The sequence below is a fragment of the Podarcis raffonei genome, chromosome 12 (genome assembly GCF_027172205.1).
Source record: "Podarcis raffonei isolate rPodRaf1 chromosome 12, rPodRaf1.pri, whole genome shotgun sequence".
NCBI classification, from domain to species: Eukaryota; Metazoa; Chordata; class Lepidosauria; order Squamata; family Lacertidae; genus Podarcis; species Podarcis raffonei.
The window spans coordinates 49,519,498-49,536,921 of NC_070613.1; positions in this window are offsets into that span (position 1 = coordinate 49,519,498).

Genomic DNA, 17,424 nt, shown 5'->3' on the forward strand with positions numbered 1-17,424 from the left:
GTAGATGGGCTGGTTTACTGTTTTTTTTCAGGGTGGGAGGCTGGTTTACTATAATCACTCTGGTTATTCACTTTAGTACATACCTCGAAAGAACCATATTATCCAACATTCTACATGGAACTAGTTGAAATAAGATTACACACTATAGTGGTACCTTGGGTTAAGAACTTAATTCGTTCTGGAGGTCCGTTCTTAACCTGAAACTGTTCTTAACCTCAAGCACTGCTTTAGCTAATGGGGCCTCCCGCTGCCACCGCGCCGCTGCTGCACGATTTCTGTTCTCATCCTGAAGCAAAGTTCTTATCCCAAGGTACTATTTCTGGGTTAGCAGAGTCTGTAACCTGAAGCGTCTGTAACCTGAAGCTTCTATAACCCGAGGTACCACTGTACTTGTAAGTATTTCATAACATTTGAAAATGTTCATTGATCATGGTCTGTGGCAAAAACAGAGGCCACATTTACATGGAAAGAAGTTTTAAATGTGCACCAAATAATTCAACATTAACAGCAAATGTAAACATAATCACAAAAGCCATTCAAATATTCACCCATCATCATCACCATCATCATAATTTATTTATACCCCGCCCATCTGGTTGGGTTTTCCCAGCCACTCTGGGCGGCTTCCAACATAATATTAAAAACACCATCAAACATTAAAAACTTCCCTAGACAGAACTGCCTTCAGATGTCTTCTAAAAGTCAGATAGTTGTTTATTTCTTTGGCAGCTGATGGGAGGGTGTTCCACAGAGCGGGCACCACTTTGGTACCCCTGGGAAGTCTTTGTGTATATAAACACTTTCACTGGGTGAAGGAAAGCATGAAAAAGGATTGTGGAGATCTCCCAGAGAGTGGAAGCCACTACAGAGAATGCCCTGCTATGTGTCTCAACCAACTTCATATCCAAGGAAGACAGAACATGGAGTAAGGCCTCCCTATCTGATCTGAGGGTGTCAGAAGGATGCTGGACAGTGTAGCATTGAGTCACGTGGAGATATTTAGTCATACAGTATAGACAAAGGCATGGAAAAGGAAATCAGCTGATCCTGTAAAGATTGAGCAAATTCAAGAGGAAATGGATTCCAAGCTAAGCAGTTGGCTCCTTACCTCTCTCACCCTGACCTAGCCACTGTGATCCACACGACGGTCACCTCCAGACTGGATTATTGTAACTCACTCTATGTGCGGCTGCCCTTGAGACTGACCCAGAAACTCCAGTGGGTGCAGAATGCCGTGGCGAGACTCCTTACGGTGTCCCCGCCGCGGGATCACATTCACCCGGTGCTATACCAGCTGCTCTGGCTCCCGGTGGAGTACAGGATCCTGGTATGTTCCACGGAGGACCTTACGGTCTTCAAATAAAAACATCTTGGAGATCCCGGGCCACAGGGAGGTTAAGCTGGCCTCATCCAGAGCCAGGGCTTTTTCGGCCGTGGCCCCAATCTGGTGGAACGCTCTGTCACAAGAGACTAGGGCCCTGAAGGGCTTGACATCCTTCCGCAGGGCCTGCAAGACAGAGCTGTTCCACCAGGCCTTTGGCCAAGGCACAGTCTGACCCCCTCTCTCCTTCTGTAAACCTCATAGAACTCTAGCCCAATGGTTGCCATTAATTTGACTCTGAATTGATTTTAGAATGTATTTCAATTAATTGATTGTGATTTTATGTAAACTGTGTTATTTTTACTGTTGTTTAGCCGCTCTGAGCTTTGGCTGGGGAGGGTGGGATATAAAATTATTTGGCCAGGGAGGTGTGTGGCCTAGGAAGAATTTTGATGGCCGGAGAGAGGGGCTTCGAGGGTTGCATTTGGCTCCCTGGTCTGTGGTCCCATCTGACCCCCACAGTCCCCCCCCCCGATCTACACTGCCTGGGAGCAGCTCTCCAGGGTTTCAACTCTGTTTGGAGATGCCAGAATTGAATCTGAGACCTTCTGCATTCAAAGGAGATGGTTTATCACCGAGCTGCAGCCCTTTCTCTGTGTGGAAAATGGCATGTTAGGAACATCATTCATATTATTTCCTTCTATAATTTTGTGATACACCCACATAATATTCTTTTGGAGGTCAGAATGATGCCCACTGTGAAGAGGTTGATGATCAGCAGAAAGAAAGGCAAAAAATGGATGTAAGAATATAAGTAGCAGGATTTATTTGGTTGCCCTCCCTTGGGCACCCATGTTTACATGGGGGCTGCTTAGCAGGAGTGTAGCTCAGCAGCTACACGCGGGGACACCTAAGTAATCTGGAGAAGTGGGAACAATCAAGTGATCTGGAGAATTGGGAATGATCAGGTCTGTTGCTGCATCCCTTCCCTGATGATAAATCCTGAAATTGGCAACGCTGAACTGCTTTCTCTTTCCTCACCACTGTGGAACCCACCAGCACCGAAAGAACATTTGAGGCGTAGTGGCCAAAATATTACACAATTAGACGAGCATAGATGGTACTATAACAGAGAGTTTATAGGCTCAAATATCTGTTGGGGATTATTTCCTCTTTGTTTAGCATGGCAAATCTAAAAAGGTAAAGGTAAAGGTACCCCTGCCCGTACGGGCCAGTCTTGCCACACTCTAGGGTTGTGCGCTCATCTCACTCTATAGGCCGGGAGCCAGCGCTGTCCGCAGACACTTCCGGGTCACGTGGCCAGCGTGACAAGCTGCATCTGGAGAGCCAGCACAGCACACGGAACGCCGTTTACCTTCCCGCGTAAGCGGTCCCTATTTATCTACTTGCACCCGGAGGTGCTTTCGAACTGCTAGGTTGGCAGGCGCTGGGACCGAACGACGGGAGCGCACCCCGCCGCGGGGATTCGAACCGCTGACCATGCGATCGGCAAGGCTCTGAGGTTTTACCCACAGCGCCACCCACGTCCCCTATGGCAAATCTAACCATAACTATTTCTGAATATTTGAGCATCTCTTGTCTAGGTAAAAATGATATATAGCTCCCTTTTCTGTTTCATTTTCTTACTATTGTGTTTCGCCTGCAATTTTGTTTTCATTTTTATTGCTTACAAATTATTATCTTACTTATCTTTTTTAAAAAAACAGAAACAAAACAGCTTTATTAAATTTTAAAGAGTTTGCAGAGTAAAAGGAGGCATTAAAAAGAAAGAGAGAGAGAGAGAGCTGTTTACTTTAAATGGGAGCCATCAAAGCACGGCTAGTTTTCCCCTTAGTTATAACTATATTTCAAATTTAGAGAAGTGTGTCCTTCATCATGTTTACAGAACAAGATACATTCTAGGGAGTGACGACTATCAGGGGAAACGAATAAGACATAAAGAGCAGGGGAAAGAACATAACAAGCACGTAAAAGTTTTGTTCTGAAGTGATAATTTTTACCTGCCAGAGCTGTAGAAATCAGTTTCACCTGCACTATACTTTTAAAGCAGCATAACACCGCTTTAAGTGGTTGTGGCTTTCAAAAAAATAAAAATCCTGGGAACTGTAGTTTGTTGTGACTGCTGAGAGCTGTTAGGAGACCCCTGTTCCCTTTACAGAGCTACAATTCTCAGTGTTCCCTGGAAAAGGCATTGATAGTTAAACCCAGGCTTTTTTTCCAGCTGGAACTTTCCGGAATTCAGTTCCGGCTCCTCTCAGGTGGGCACCATTGCCATTCTAAGAGAACGAGGGAGGCATTCATGGTGAGTTCTGGCACCTCTTCTTCTAGAAAAATAGCGCTGGCTAAGCATCTCCCACATTGCAGTGTCTGAAATGAGCCCAAAGTAGCATACAGTCATAGCTCATGTTACGTCCGCTTCATGTTACGTTCTTTCAGGTTACGTCCTGCGGTGACCCGGAAGTACTGGAAAGAGGTTTTTTTAAAAAACTTTTTTTTTTTTGCTCTATAAGACTCACTTTTTCCCTCCTACAAAGTAAGGTGAAATGTGTGTGCGTCTTATGGAGTGAATGCAGGCTGCACAGCTATCACAGAAGCCAGAACAGCAAGAGGGATTGCTGCTATCACTGTGCAGCGATCCCTCTTGCTGTTCTGGCTTCTGAGATTCAGATTTTTTTCCCCCTTGTTTTCCTCCTCCAAAAACTAGTTGCGTCTTGTGGTCTGGTGCATCTTATAGAGCGAAAAATACGGTACTTCTCGGTTTCGCTGCTCTCACATGCGCAGATGCGCAAAATGACGTCACACGCATGCGCAGAAGTGGCGAATCGCAACCTGCGCGTGTGCAGGCGTGCCGCTGCGGGTTGTGCTCTTTTCAGGTTGCGAACGGGCCTCCGGAACGGATTCCGTTTGCAACCAGAGCTACCACTTTACACCTTCAGTGAAGGTTCCCTATGTCGTGAAGGGAGGGAGTCTTCAGTCTCAAGACAGGGAGAAACCAGCTCCTTTAAGTAGTCTGGGAAATTCCAGCATCTGGGGAACCATGTTTCTGAAGCTAAGCAGCCTGAACAGATCACCATTGGCCTTTCCATGTGTGAGTAGGATATGTATATAAACACATATTTGACATCCTCCAGCATTTTAATGATGACATTAGATTGATTAATTAATGGTATCTTCAACCTGGCTAGAAGGAAAGCAGTGCACTGGGAAGCCAGAGGTGTAGATTCCTCACTTTCTGATCAGAAGGTTGGCGGTTCAAATCCCCACAACGGGGTGAGCTCCTGTTGCTCTGTCCCAGCTCCTGCCAACCTAGCAGTTTGAAAGCAGGCCAGTGCAAGTAGATAAATAGGTACCGCTGTGGCGGGAAGGTAAATGGCGTTTCTGTCATGGTGTTCCGTTGCGCCAGAAGTGGTTTATTCCTGCTGGCCACATGACCCGGAAAGCTGTCTGTGGACAAACGCTGGTTCCCTTGGCCTGAAAGCGAGATGAGTGCCACAACCATATAGTCGCCTTTGACTGGACTTAATCATCCGGGGTCCTTTACCTTTTTTAGATTCCTCACAGAGCTTCAATTCCCAGAGTTTCTTGTGAAGAGGGATTGATTGTTAAAACACTTTGGGAACTGTACCTTGGGCAGGGAGGTAAACAGGGGTTCTCCTCATAACTATCAGCATGCTTAACACACCACAGCTCCCAGAATTCTTTGAAGGAAGCTGTGGTATAGCAATGCTTTAAATGTATGGTGTGAACACGCCCCAAGAGTCTCTTTGGCTAAAGCTGGATTCTTACAAGAGACGAGGCCATGGACTGGGCACAGTCCGCCACAGCTCGCCTCTCCAAGTGGCTCCCTAAAGTGAAAGTGGTAAGATCACTTGCCAACTACTTGATAGACCTGACGGAGCCCAATTTGAGAAGAGCGTTTACCATGGCTCGTTTCCATTCTATACCCACGGCCTTCTTGCAGGGGATTTACTTTAAGACCCCCATTACTCAGTGTCTATGTCCATGCACAATGAATGAAGTAGAGGACTTCATACACTTCTTTTTCTACTGCCCTATTTATGAGCTAATAAGAACTAAGCTCCTCCTCTTGATCCCGCCCACCATCACATCTAAGGAAGACTGTTTGAAATTCCTTCTTGTGGACGCAAATCCCCAAATTTCACGTGGGGTGGCAATCTTTATAGTGCAGGCTTTGAAACTCAGGGCTACACTGACTGGGTAGTGTGTCCCAGACCTGGACCTGTTTTAATTCTTTGTATTACCTTTTTAACCTAATGTGCCGAGCCTATTTTGGGGCCATTATATGTTTTATATACATCTGCATTTTAGATTCCTGGCGCTGACAACTAAATTTTTATATTATAGTTTTAGGGTAATTAAAATGTCACAATGCCAGTAATATCGTTTGAATTCTGTTTTATCAGGTTGCTTCTCTCTAGCATTTTTGTCTTATCTTGCTATGGCTGTATGCTAATGCAATAAAGGTTTGGTGATGGCTAAAGCTGCAATCCTATGCATATTTACCTGGGAATAAAATCCACTATAAACTCAGTGGGATTTACTTTTGGAAATCTGTAGGACTCTGCTGTAAAAATCGACATGGTCTACTTCTGTTTCCTCTTTAGGAGCAGTACTGGGCAAATTTCCCTTTTTCGTTGTTTTAACAGGGACTACTATTACTGCGTGGACAGGCAGAGTCCACAAACCCTGGGCGGCCCCCGTGTGGAATAATAACTCAACACAACATGCTATGGGATTAAAATTGGCCACAACTTTATTATGTTTCAGATGTGGGTAGACCTTGGCTCAGGCACTGGGCATTTATCCCTCCCAGTCCCCCACTGGGGATCTGGTGAACATCAGGGTTATCCAGTGGGGGGGGGTGGGCTGGCTCTGGAGACCATATGTTCAAGCAGGGACAGCCCGCCCCCATTATGCAGCCGTCACAGGGGAGCGCAATGACGACCTCTAGGCGTACAGCCAAAGCCTCCCCTCAAACAACCCCTTTAACGGGGAACCCTGGTATTGCCGCCACAAAGAGGAGGGCCGCGTGGGTCACCACTGCACGCTTCCCCCCCCCCCCATTTAGGGAAGATAGACCAAAGGATCCGCCCAAGGCCTGATACCGCCAAAGTTGTGACATTTTGCTACGGGAAAGGCAAACCTGCCAATGCAGGAGAATTCCTTTCCGGTCCTTCAACAGCGACCTTGACGTAGCAGCGCCCGTGTAGCTGTGAAGAAAAGGTTAACCTGCAAAAGAAGTCTTAACTGAGGGTGGGTAGTGTGGGAGAAGCTCTGGAGCAAACTGATGGTTCCCAGGTAAGATCCTCCCCCTATTGTGTGGGCAGGGTGGTCCCTCCCCCTACCTGGCCTGATCACCTTGGCAACGCCTCCCCAGGCGGGATTGGGCAACTGGCTGAGGTAGGCAGAGACCTCCAGGTAGCCCACCTGGGGAAGGCAAAGCCAAGCCTGTGCTAATAGTACCGCATAGGGTCTAGGGGGCTGCGCGCAACCATGCAAAGGGCTCCCCCCATGTAATGTGGGGAGCGGTCATTCCCCAGTATCACAGATTTACAGTACACAGTGGCATCTTCCAAACACTGATGCCTGCAGTTTGAGCCGTCTGACAAACACCAGTTTCAATTCATGACCACAAGATGTATTGTTGGTCACCAGTTTGGATGATATTGAAAGGAGTTCAGACAACGAGTTCCTGAAGGATAGTTCCATTGGTGGATGCTAGCACAATTGCTATGTTCTACCTTCCTGCTGGAGGCAGAACACCTCTGAATACTAGTTGCTGGGAATCACAACTGGGGAGAGTGCTGTTGTACTCAGGTCCTGCTTGCAGGCTTTCTATAGGCATGTACTTGGCCACTGTGAAAACCTGAAGGAGCGTCTCCACCCCCATCGTCCAGCCTGGACACTGAGGTCCAGCTCCAAGGGCCTTCCGGTGATTCCCTCTCTGTGAGAAGTGAGGTTATAGGGAACCAGGCAGAGGGCATTCTCAGTAGTCATGCTCACCCTGTGGAACACCCTCCCATCAGATGTCCAGGAAATAAACAACTATCTGACTTTTAGACGACATCTGAACTTCACGTATAGGGAAGTTTTCAGTGTTTGATGTCTTGCTGTGTTTTAATTTGTTTGAAGCCCCCCAGAGCGCCTGAGGTAAGTCAGTCAGATGGGTGGCATATAAATAAATAAATTGTATGCTTGTGAAACATGGACCACTTATAAACACCATCTCCAACTCCTCGAAAGATTCAATCAACTGTTTTTCCGAAAAATTTTACACATCACCTGGGAAGACAGGCAAACTAATGCCAGTGTACTGGAAGAAGCAAAGATCACCAGTGTCAAAACAATGATTCTTCAACATCAACATCAACTTCAGTGGACTGGTCATGTTGTGTGGTTGCCTGATTATCATCTTTCAAAGCAACTACTCTACTCCGAACTTAAAAATGGAAAGTGTAATGCTGGTGGTCAACAAAAGAGGTTCAAAGACTCTCTCAAGGCAAATCTTTAAAAATGTAACATAAACACAGACAACTGGGAAACACTGGCTTGCGAGCGCACCAATTGGAGAACAGTTTTTACCAAAGGTGTCATGGAATTTGAAGACGCTCAAACTCAGGACGAAAGGGAGAAACGTGCTAAGAGGAAGGCACGCTTGGCAAACCCTCACCGTGATCAACTCCTGCCCGGAAACCAATGTCCCCACTGTGGAAGGACGTCTGGATCCAGAATTGGCCTCCACAGTCACTTACGGACTCACTTTTAAAACCATGTTCATGGAAGATAATCTTACTTGGTTACAAGTGATTGCCAAAGAAGAAAGAAGAAGATATAAATAAATAATTTGTTGTTGTTGTCAGTACCACCACCACTAACGTCTAGCTGGTCTTATGCTCAGTGTAGAAAATCTCCCTTTTAAGATTGGGATCCAAATGACTTAAATGACTAAAACATAAGTTTTCCTATGGATTTCTCTGCCAGCATCGAGATAATACTTACTTCGATTTCATGACTGATGCCTGGCTGCCTTCTTTTTTCCCCCTTTAATACATACATTTATGGAATACAGAAATAAAGTAAGGAATAACACACAAAACCCCGCCATATAGACATAAAGTGCTTGGCAAGGATAAATCCTTTTGTATTATTGTTCTCATATATTGCCTATAGCAAGACCTGCTGAATTCTAAGAACTTCTCCCCAGAATGATTGCATTCTTAACCATAAACAGGACCACAGCAAGTCTAAAATGGCAAGGCAATAATACCTGTCTATCAAATGACAAATTCTGCGTGGCACAGTTTAGCAGTAGGAAAACAGAAGCAATCCTCTGGGGCCTCAGCGCTCTTCTGATGGCCTTGACAAACACAAATATTCAGTAATAGATTTGCTGTCTCATCCTATTACACTAAATTTTGCTTGACAGCTTCTGAATTTAAGAATGTTCACCTGCTGCACTCGTAGAAGGAAGAACTTATCTGAAGGGTCACAGCAAAAAGAAACAAGGTACATTTCATATGGCTCTGATCTTTGGCCAAACTTTTCATTGGCTTAAGATACAATATTACCGAGACATAGCTTGCAGGTCTAGTGCTAACCTCAAATCCATATACAACCATAAACCATGTTAAGGGAGTCAATCAGATACAGCAGCTAGAGCAGGCGTGGGGAACCTGTAGCTCTGCATACGTTTTTGGAGTTCCATCAGCCCCTGCCAGAATGGCCAATAGTCATGGATGATCAGAGCTGTAGTCTAGAAACATCTGAAGGGCCACAGGTTTCTCACTACTGGGTTAGAGTGTCAAACGAGGACCTGGGAAACGAATGTTAAAATCCCCATTCAGCCATTAAGCTCACTTGGGCCAGTCAGTCATGCATTCTCAGCCTATCCTATGTCATAGAGTTGATGCAAGAATAAAATGGGAAGAGGCAGTGGTGTAGCGTGGGTTGCGGGCACCCAGGGCAGGGCAAATGTTGTGGCCCCCTGGTGGACTGTGCAGCTGGGGCTGAGGAGGCATCGGCGGCAGGCACAGAGCCCGTGTGGAGGGTGAACGGAGCCTGCTTCCAACAGGCCCCTTGCGTGCTGCCGCCAACCCCCTGCTGCCAGGGCTCTGTGCCTGTTGTGGGGGTGCCTGATCGCGCCCCTCCAAAATGTGCACCCAAAGCCACAGCCCCCCTGCCCCTGCTACACCTCTGAGAAGAGGGGCACCTTGAGCTCATTGAAGAGCTGGCGAGATTTAAAATAAATGAACAAAACCTCTTTGTGTTTGAGGGAATCCTAATACCTCATTTACCAAAGATGGTCCTGAGAGTGTGAACACTCACAGCGAGACAATCTTTCAAGTGAATGAGAACCCACGTAAGTAAATTATGGTGCAAATGGTCTCTGTTCACTCAGATCCTTCTGCTGCAAGAAAAGGCTGGGAGGGAAAGGAACACTCAGTTGTAGCTATAGAAGAAGAGGAAGAGTTTGGATTTGATATCCCGCTTTATCACTACCCTAAGGAGTCTCAAAGCGGCTAACATTCTCCTTTCCCTTCCTCCCCCACAACAAACACTCTGTGAGGTGAGTGGGGCTGAGAGACTTCAAAGAAGTGTGACTGGCCCAAGGTCACCCAGCAGCTGCATGTGGAGGAGCGGAGACGCGAACCCGGTTCACCAGATTACAAGACTACCGCTCTTAACCACTACACCACATTGGACCGTAGTTCACACCAAAAGCGATTGCACCATCAGGAAAGAAAACCATTCTAAATCAAAGTCTAAAATGTGCTGGAAATGTAAAGAAAAAAGGGTACTTTTTATCATATGTGGTGGTCATGTAAGATGATAAAAGACTTCTGGGAAATGATATATAATGAACTGGAAAAAATGTCGAAAATAACTTTTCCTAAGAAACCAGAAGCTTTTCTTTTAGATATTATAGGACCAGAGATCCCGACAGACCAGACAAACCTATTTATGTACATGACCACGGCTGCGTGGACTCTCTTAGCCCAGAAATGGAAAGATGGTACAACTCCGACCACGGAAGAGTGGCAGACAAAATGGATGAACTAGGCCGAGATGGCAAAACTTATAGGAAGAATTAGAAATCAGGAAGAGGAGGTCTTTAAATAAAGAATGGGGGAAAGTTTATAATTTGTTTGAAAATCTATTGTAAACAACTACATACATTGGGAGGATTGACAGAAAACTTGTAGTAAAAATTTGAACTATGGATTGACAAAGGATTTATAAAAATATAGTTATGACAGAGATGCAGAAAAGAAAATCATTACATCAAGATCCACAGTGGGGGGGGGGGAGTCAGAGGGGAGTCGGAAGGGACTATATGTCATTTCCGGTAACTGTTATTCCAAAGCATATTGCCTCTGAGAGTAGAACTAAATATGGACTCTTAAATACAAATGAGACTGTTAATGTACAGTCACAATGAATTAATCCCCTTCTGTAAATTAGCATAACAGACTTACAGCACAAACCTCACAATTCTTACTGAGCCATAAATCTTATTGAATTCAATGGGGCTTACTCTTAGCATATAGGATTGCAGCCTCAGTCAAATTTGCTGTTTTTTGCACTATTTCCTGGAAAGTTTGTCTAAAATTGAGTTTAAGCAGTGCTTTCTTCTTCTTCTTCTTCAGCAGCGGGTACTCAATGGTACACAGTACTGACTCCTCTTTTTTGTTGTTAAAAAGTGTAGCACTTACTGTAACAACTTCATGGTGAGTACCGGTACCTATTTTCCTAGGGGGGAAAGCACTGGGTTTAAGTAAGCTGACTTAAAAATATATATTCGTATTCACACTGTGGCCTTGGGTTGGTTGTATATTAATGCCTTTGATCTGCTGGGTATCTTAGCATTTGCTCTTGTCATGCAATCTGTCTGCTTACATTAGAATTTTCTGTTGTCTTTGTTGAGGTCTTGGGATAATTTAGTTGCGGCAGTTTGACATTTTCTGTTCTTGTTTTCATTTAGACTAGTGAAATCACGGCTCAGAATAACTTTGCTTTGGCTAAGATGATTTCCTTTTGCAGCTTTGATCTGGCTTAGTTTTGTTTTTTTTTAATCAAAAAGAAGATCTTCAGTGTGGGTAACAAAGTTTGTTCTATGTGAATCACAAATTCATAGCCAGCTTGTGTTTGGATTTCCCCGAGTACACAAGACGCTTGGAAATGGACTGTAATATTATGAAGCAATGGGCCATCATATTATGAAGACATATAACTTTTGGATTAAAACAAAATATAAAAGTTAGCTTTCAAAATGTTTCTATTGCTTTTTGATAACATACATAAGGAGTTAAATGCTGATACCACAAGCTAATAATAACTAAGGCTGCAATCCTATTCCCACTTACCTGGAAATAAGTCCCATTGAATTTAATAAGACTTACTTCTGTGTTGACATTGTGAGGATTACAACTTTGCTGGCCCTAAAAAAAAGAAAGAAAAAAGAAGAAGTAGTTAAGCAGGGTAATAGAGTTGTCTGGGGCTTTTTGAAGGAAGGATAAAAGATCAGTAATAACAAGGGAGGCCTGTAGCGAAATGTTCTATTCAGATGTTCAGGTAGTAACTCACAAGCTGTGTGAGTGGTTAAAAAACATTGTTTCCAATGAGACCTGCGTACTGTCAAATATTTCTCCAAAACTTCCCTATACAGGGCTGCCTTCAAATGTCTTCTAAAGGTTGCATAGTGACTTATCTCCTTGGCTTGCAGGTTGCATAACTCCATACCCTCCAACATTTCTCCAATGAAAATAGGGACATCCTAAGGAAAAGCGGGACATTCTGGGACCAAATCAGAAACCAAGGATGGCTTCTGTAAATCTGGGACTGTCTCTGGAAAACAGGGACATTTGGAGGGTACATTGTGTTATAGGTGGGCTTCTGTTCAGGGCTCTAGTCAACCTGGAACAGGAGCCCCAGATGTGGAGTTTCGGAAGGGAAGGGAAGGAGAAGAGGAAGGGGAGGGGAAGGGGAAGGGGAAGGGGAAGGGGAAGGGAAGGGAAGGGAAGAAGAAAAGAAAAGAAAAGAAAAGAAAAGAAAAGAAAAGAAAAGAAAAGAAAAGAAAAGAAAAGAAAAGAAAAGAAAAGAGTAACAGTAGATGTCATCCTCAGCTGGCAGGTGAAGGGAGTTCCTGGGGAAAGGACAGGGCCCTCCTGTTCATGAGGCAGACTGATGCAGCTGCCTCAGGTGGCAGAATCTAAGGGGTGGCTGCAGCAGTTTCCAGGTTCTGGTGAGATCTCCTGAGCCCTGTGAAATCGTGAGGAGGACTCTGAGAGATCCTGCCAGAAATTGCAGCCGCATGACCCCAGTAAGCGAGGCTTTGGCAGGGATGGGTTCTGAGAACACAGGGCATCAACTTCCCATTTCACCTCAGGTGGCAAAACGGGCCAGACCAGTCCTGGAAAGGGAAGCGGCATCCTGTTCCATTTCCTTCCATCTTCCTTATAATGCAGAAAGATTGGCATACCTGAAGGAGCGTCTCCACCCCCATCGTTCTACCCGGACACTGAGGTCCAGCACCAAGAGCCTTCTGGCGGCTCCCTCACTGCGAGAAGCCATGCTACAGGGAACCAGGCAGAGGGCCTTCTCGGTAGTGGCGCCCGCCCTGAGGAACGCCCTCCCACCAGATGTCAAAGAGAACAACAACTACCAGACTTTTAGAAGACAACTGAAGGCAGCCCTGTTTAGGGAAGCTTTTAATGTTTAATAGACTATTGTATTTTAATATTCTTTTGGAAGCCACTCAGAGTGGCTGGGGAAGCCCAGCCAGATGGGCAGGGTATAAATAATATATTATTATTATTATTATTATTATTATTATTATTATTATTATTATTATTTGTTTGTTTTACACTATCGACATATATATCCCCAGTGCTATTTTTCCAGAAAAAGAATTTACCATGAACGCTGCCCACCTGAGAGGTTCCGGAACTGAGTTCCAGCAAGTTCCCGTTAAACAACAACAACATATGCCCCAAACCCTGACTTTCCCCTTCAAATTTAATTTATTAAGAGACTGAGAAGATCAATTAATTCCTCCCTCCCCTCTCCTCCTATTTTTTCTACCACCTTTAAATTCCACTTATTGTAGAAGCTTACAGGTCCTGTCAGATTGGGGAGGAGGTGTTTAAAATGTCTTAATTTACAGCCATATGCTCCTGGATAGCCAGGGAAGCCCCTAATTATACAGAAACCACTATCTTATTTTTGGACAGTCCTGGTTTGCTTCCCAACCGATAGGAACTCAGCCACCTGAGTTCAATGTTAGAGAAACTGTTGCTAGCAATAAATTCATAAGGAATCGCAAATGCCAGCCTCAGATGTGCAGACACATCACCAAATTACTCATATCTTTTAAAGTCAATCTTAAACAGCGAGAGACAAATGAGGCCTGGAAAGTCCAGTAGTTTCCTTTGAATGGAGGGCAGCTATAGTTTTCCAGACTCATCGCGTGCTCCATACAATATCTTTTCGCACAGCATCGAGCAATTATGAGCTTTTTAAAAAACCCGTTGAATGATTTGTCCTGGTTTCCTAATGCTATTTGGAATAATTGGTTGCCAGTGCAATGCAATAGTATATTGAGCATCTGTCTGTTAATATCTTATTAAACGATGGCCTGACTTACACAAAAATTCTTCAAATAGCTGCTGTTTTCTGTGATGTTTCATTGAACTCTTTTGGGGAGAATGATCGTGGCATTTATTCGGTGCATGGGAGTAGAACAGGGCAGGGAATGTTAAGGGACGAACTGGAAGTGTGAAGTCCTTATAGGTTTTCTCGGAGGCTTTTTACATCTTAATCCAGAAAAGTCCCTCCCATCTGCATTGAATCAGCCTTAACCCAGTTGTGTCCACTTCATTAGCTTTGGGTTGTGCTTTATAAATCTGCAAATATTTAAAACAAAACAACCTGCTGTTCTTGAAATGAGGACCTTTCTTGATCAGCACTGTGAATTCCCCCTCCTCATCTGTTACATACCCATATAAATATCTATCATAAGTCTCTTTGGTTCACGGAAATAAATCTTTTAGTTCTCCTAGAAACTTGCAGAAATGCTATCTCTTATTCCACATAGGGCTGCATGCGCATGGGTTGCGGGTGGGGGTGGTAAATGAAGAGAAGTCTGCATATTTCATTCATTTATTCATTTATTCGTTCATTAAATTTATATCCTGCCTTTCCTCCCAAAGGCACTCAGGGAAGCAAACACAAATAAGTTAAGACAGTACAAATGGCAACAAAATAAAAACACATTTTAACTACAGTGGTACCTTGGTTCTCAAATGCCTTGGTTCCCAAACACCAAAAACCCGGAACTAAGTGTGCCAGTTTTCGAATGTTTCTCGGAAGCCGAACATCCGATGCAGTTGTTGGCTGTTGTTTCTGGGGCGCCTGCACCAATCAGAAGCTGCGCCTTGGTTTTTGAACATTTTGGAAGTCAAATGGACTTCTGGAACAGATTGATTTTGGTGCTTTTGTTTTTGCTATTTATTTTGCGTTTTTGTTTTTAAGGCTTTTCGGTTAATTTGTTTTTGTGACTGTGTGATTGATTGACTGCGGAAATGGATAAAAGCCCCCCCCCCATCCAAACAATGACGATCATCAGTGCAAGTAAGAAAAAAAAATAATTTTCATTTTTATCATCTACAATACTGTCTTATTTATTTTATAGTACAGCACATTGATTATTGCTTTCATTTTATGGATCAATGGTCTCATTAGATAGCAAAAATCATGTTAAATTGCTGTTTTAGGGGTTGTTTTTAAAAACTGGAACAGATTAATCTGCTTTGCATTACTTTCTATGGGAAAGAAAGCCTTGGTTTTGGAATGCACTTCTGGTACAGATTAAGTTTGAGAACCAAGGTAAAGGTAAAGGCACCCCTGACCATTAGGTCCAGTTGTGGCTGACTCTGGGGTTGCAGCGCTCATCTCGCTTTATTGGCCAAGGGAGCCGGCGTACAGCTTCCAGGTCATGTGGCCAGCATGACTAAGCCACTTCTGGCGAACCAGAGCAGCGCACGGAAACGCCGTTTACCTTCCTGCCAGAGCGGTACCTATTCATCTACTTGCACTTTGACATGCTTTCGAACTGCTAGGGTGGCAGGAGCAGGGACCGAGCAACGGGAGCTCACCCCATCACGGGGATTCGAACCACTGACCTTCTGATCAGCAAGTCCTAGGCTCTGTGGTTTAACCCACAGCGCCACCCTTACCACTGTATTAAACACATCTAAAAGCAAACAACCAGACCCCTGCAGTTAATTAGAGTCATATGAACATAAAAGAGCCTGCTGAATCAGCTCAATGGCCCATCTAGTCCAGCTTCCTTTTCTCACACGTGCCAACCGCGTGAGCCTGTGGGGAACCCGCAAGCGGGCTCTGAGTTCAAGAGAAGTTCTCCCCTCCTGTGTTTTCCAGCAACTGGTGTTCAGAATCTTTACTGCTTCTGTGGAAACTTCTCCCTGCTATGCACAATGCATAATGTTATAAACTTCCACAGTGTCACCTTTCAACTGGTCTTTCCTCTAAATGGAAAAGTCCCAAATTATGCAACCTTTCCACCCACTTCATCATTTGGGCTGCCCCTTTTCAGCCTGTTTCTTGCTGATGCCCATATTTTGGGGGAGTGGAAACGTGGCAAAGACTAAATTCACCCCGTCGACTGTCAAAGAACACAAAGAGAACAGAAAAAGCTGGATTTAAAGGATAGGAGAGCAATCGTGGACTCGGAGAAAGGAACAGCAACAAGCTACGCATCTATCTCTTGTAGACAAAGCCAGCTAGATGTCTGCCCCTTCTCTCTTTCATGCCCAGCGGCCTTTATCAATTAATGTTTTAAAAGTCTCATTGAGACCTCGCTAAATAATTGAGCATGGGAGGTGATCTTCCTTTATATTTTGCTAGTAAATATTTCATGGGCTTGCTTGGATTCAGAGAGAAACAGAGAGAGAGAGAAGGAGAGAAAAAATAAAGAAAATGCTGTTTGTTTTTTTACCAGCAGTACTGCTTCTTTGAGATACTTGGCCCATGCGTCTCTCATGACAGTACTATGAAAAAGAATAAATTTTCCAGAGCTAGAATTTCCTATTAGACCTATTTATCTAGCTATCTTGGGTTTGCTCTGTAGTGAGGTCTAAGCTTGAAAATCTTTCAGCAAGTTTTCTGCAGAGTTGTGTGCCGGAACAGTGTTGTGGTGTGTCTTTCTCATGTGCGGTTAAAAGGAATAACATAGATCAAGCACCTCCTCCACAGTACCTTTTGCAAGAGATTTCCATCTTCTTTCCCCAAAGGTAGCGCAGTTTGCCTAGAGTTATCCAAACACATAAAACAGATTTGCGAAAAGCTTTTCACTGAACTCTGGCAAGCAGTCCCTCTGAAATCTCCCCAACACGCCCTCCTTTTTGCCAAGAATGCACGTTGATGCTGTTTAAATTGTATACCATTTCAGGGTTCATGAAACAGATGGAGACATTAGCCTATGTGTACACGAATTGAGAATGGCCCATTTATAGGACCACAGGCCTTCCAAGTCTCCCTATTTTCTGGGACAGTCCCAGATGTACAGAAGTCGTCCCAGTTTCTGACTTGATCCCACTTTTCCTTAGGATGTCTCTATTTTCATTGGAAAAATGTTGGAGGGTATGGAGTTATGCGACCCCCAAGCCAAGGAGATAAGTAACTGTACAACCTTTAGAAGACAACTGAAGGCAGCCCTATATAGGAAAGATTCTTAATGCTTAAGGTTTTATTAAAGAGTGGCTGGGGCAGTCCAGTCTGATGGGTGGGGTGTAAATAATAAAATTATTATTATTATGGCATAGGACGTCCCTGTTTTCCTTGGAGAAGTGTTGGGGTTATTTATTTATTTATTTATTTATTTATTTATTTAATATACTCCGTTGGGATGCTGTCAGCAGCTCCCGGCTGGTTGCCCAGGAAAGTATAAAGACTAGGAAAAGTTTCTTGCCTTCTTTTTATTTTAATATTACAGAGAGATGCTATAGAACCCAGCCTCTTGGATAATGGCATTGTCCCGAGTG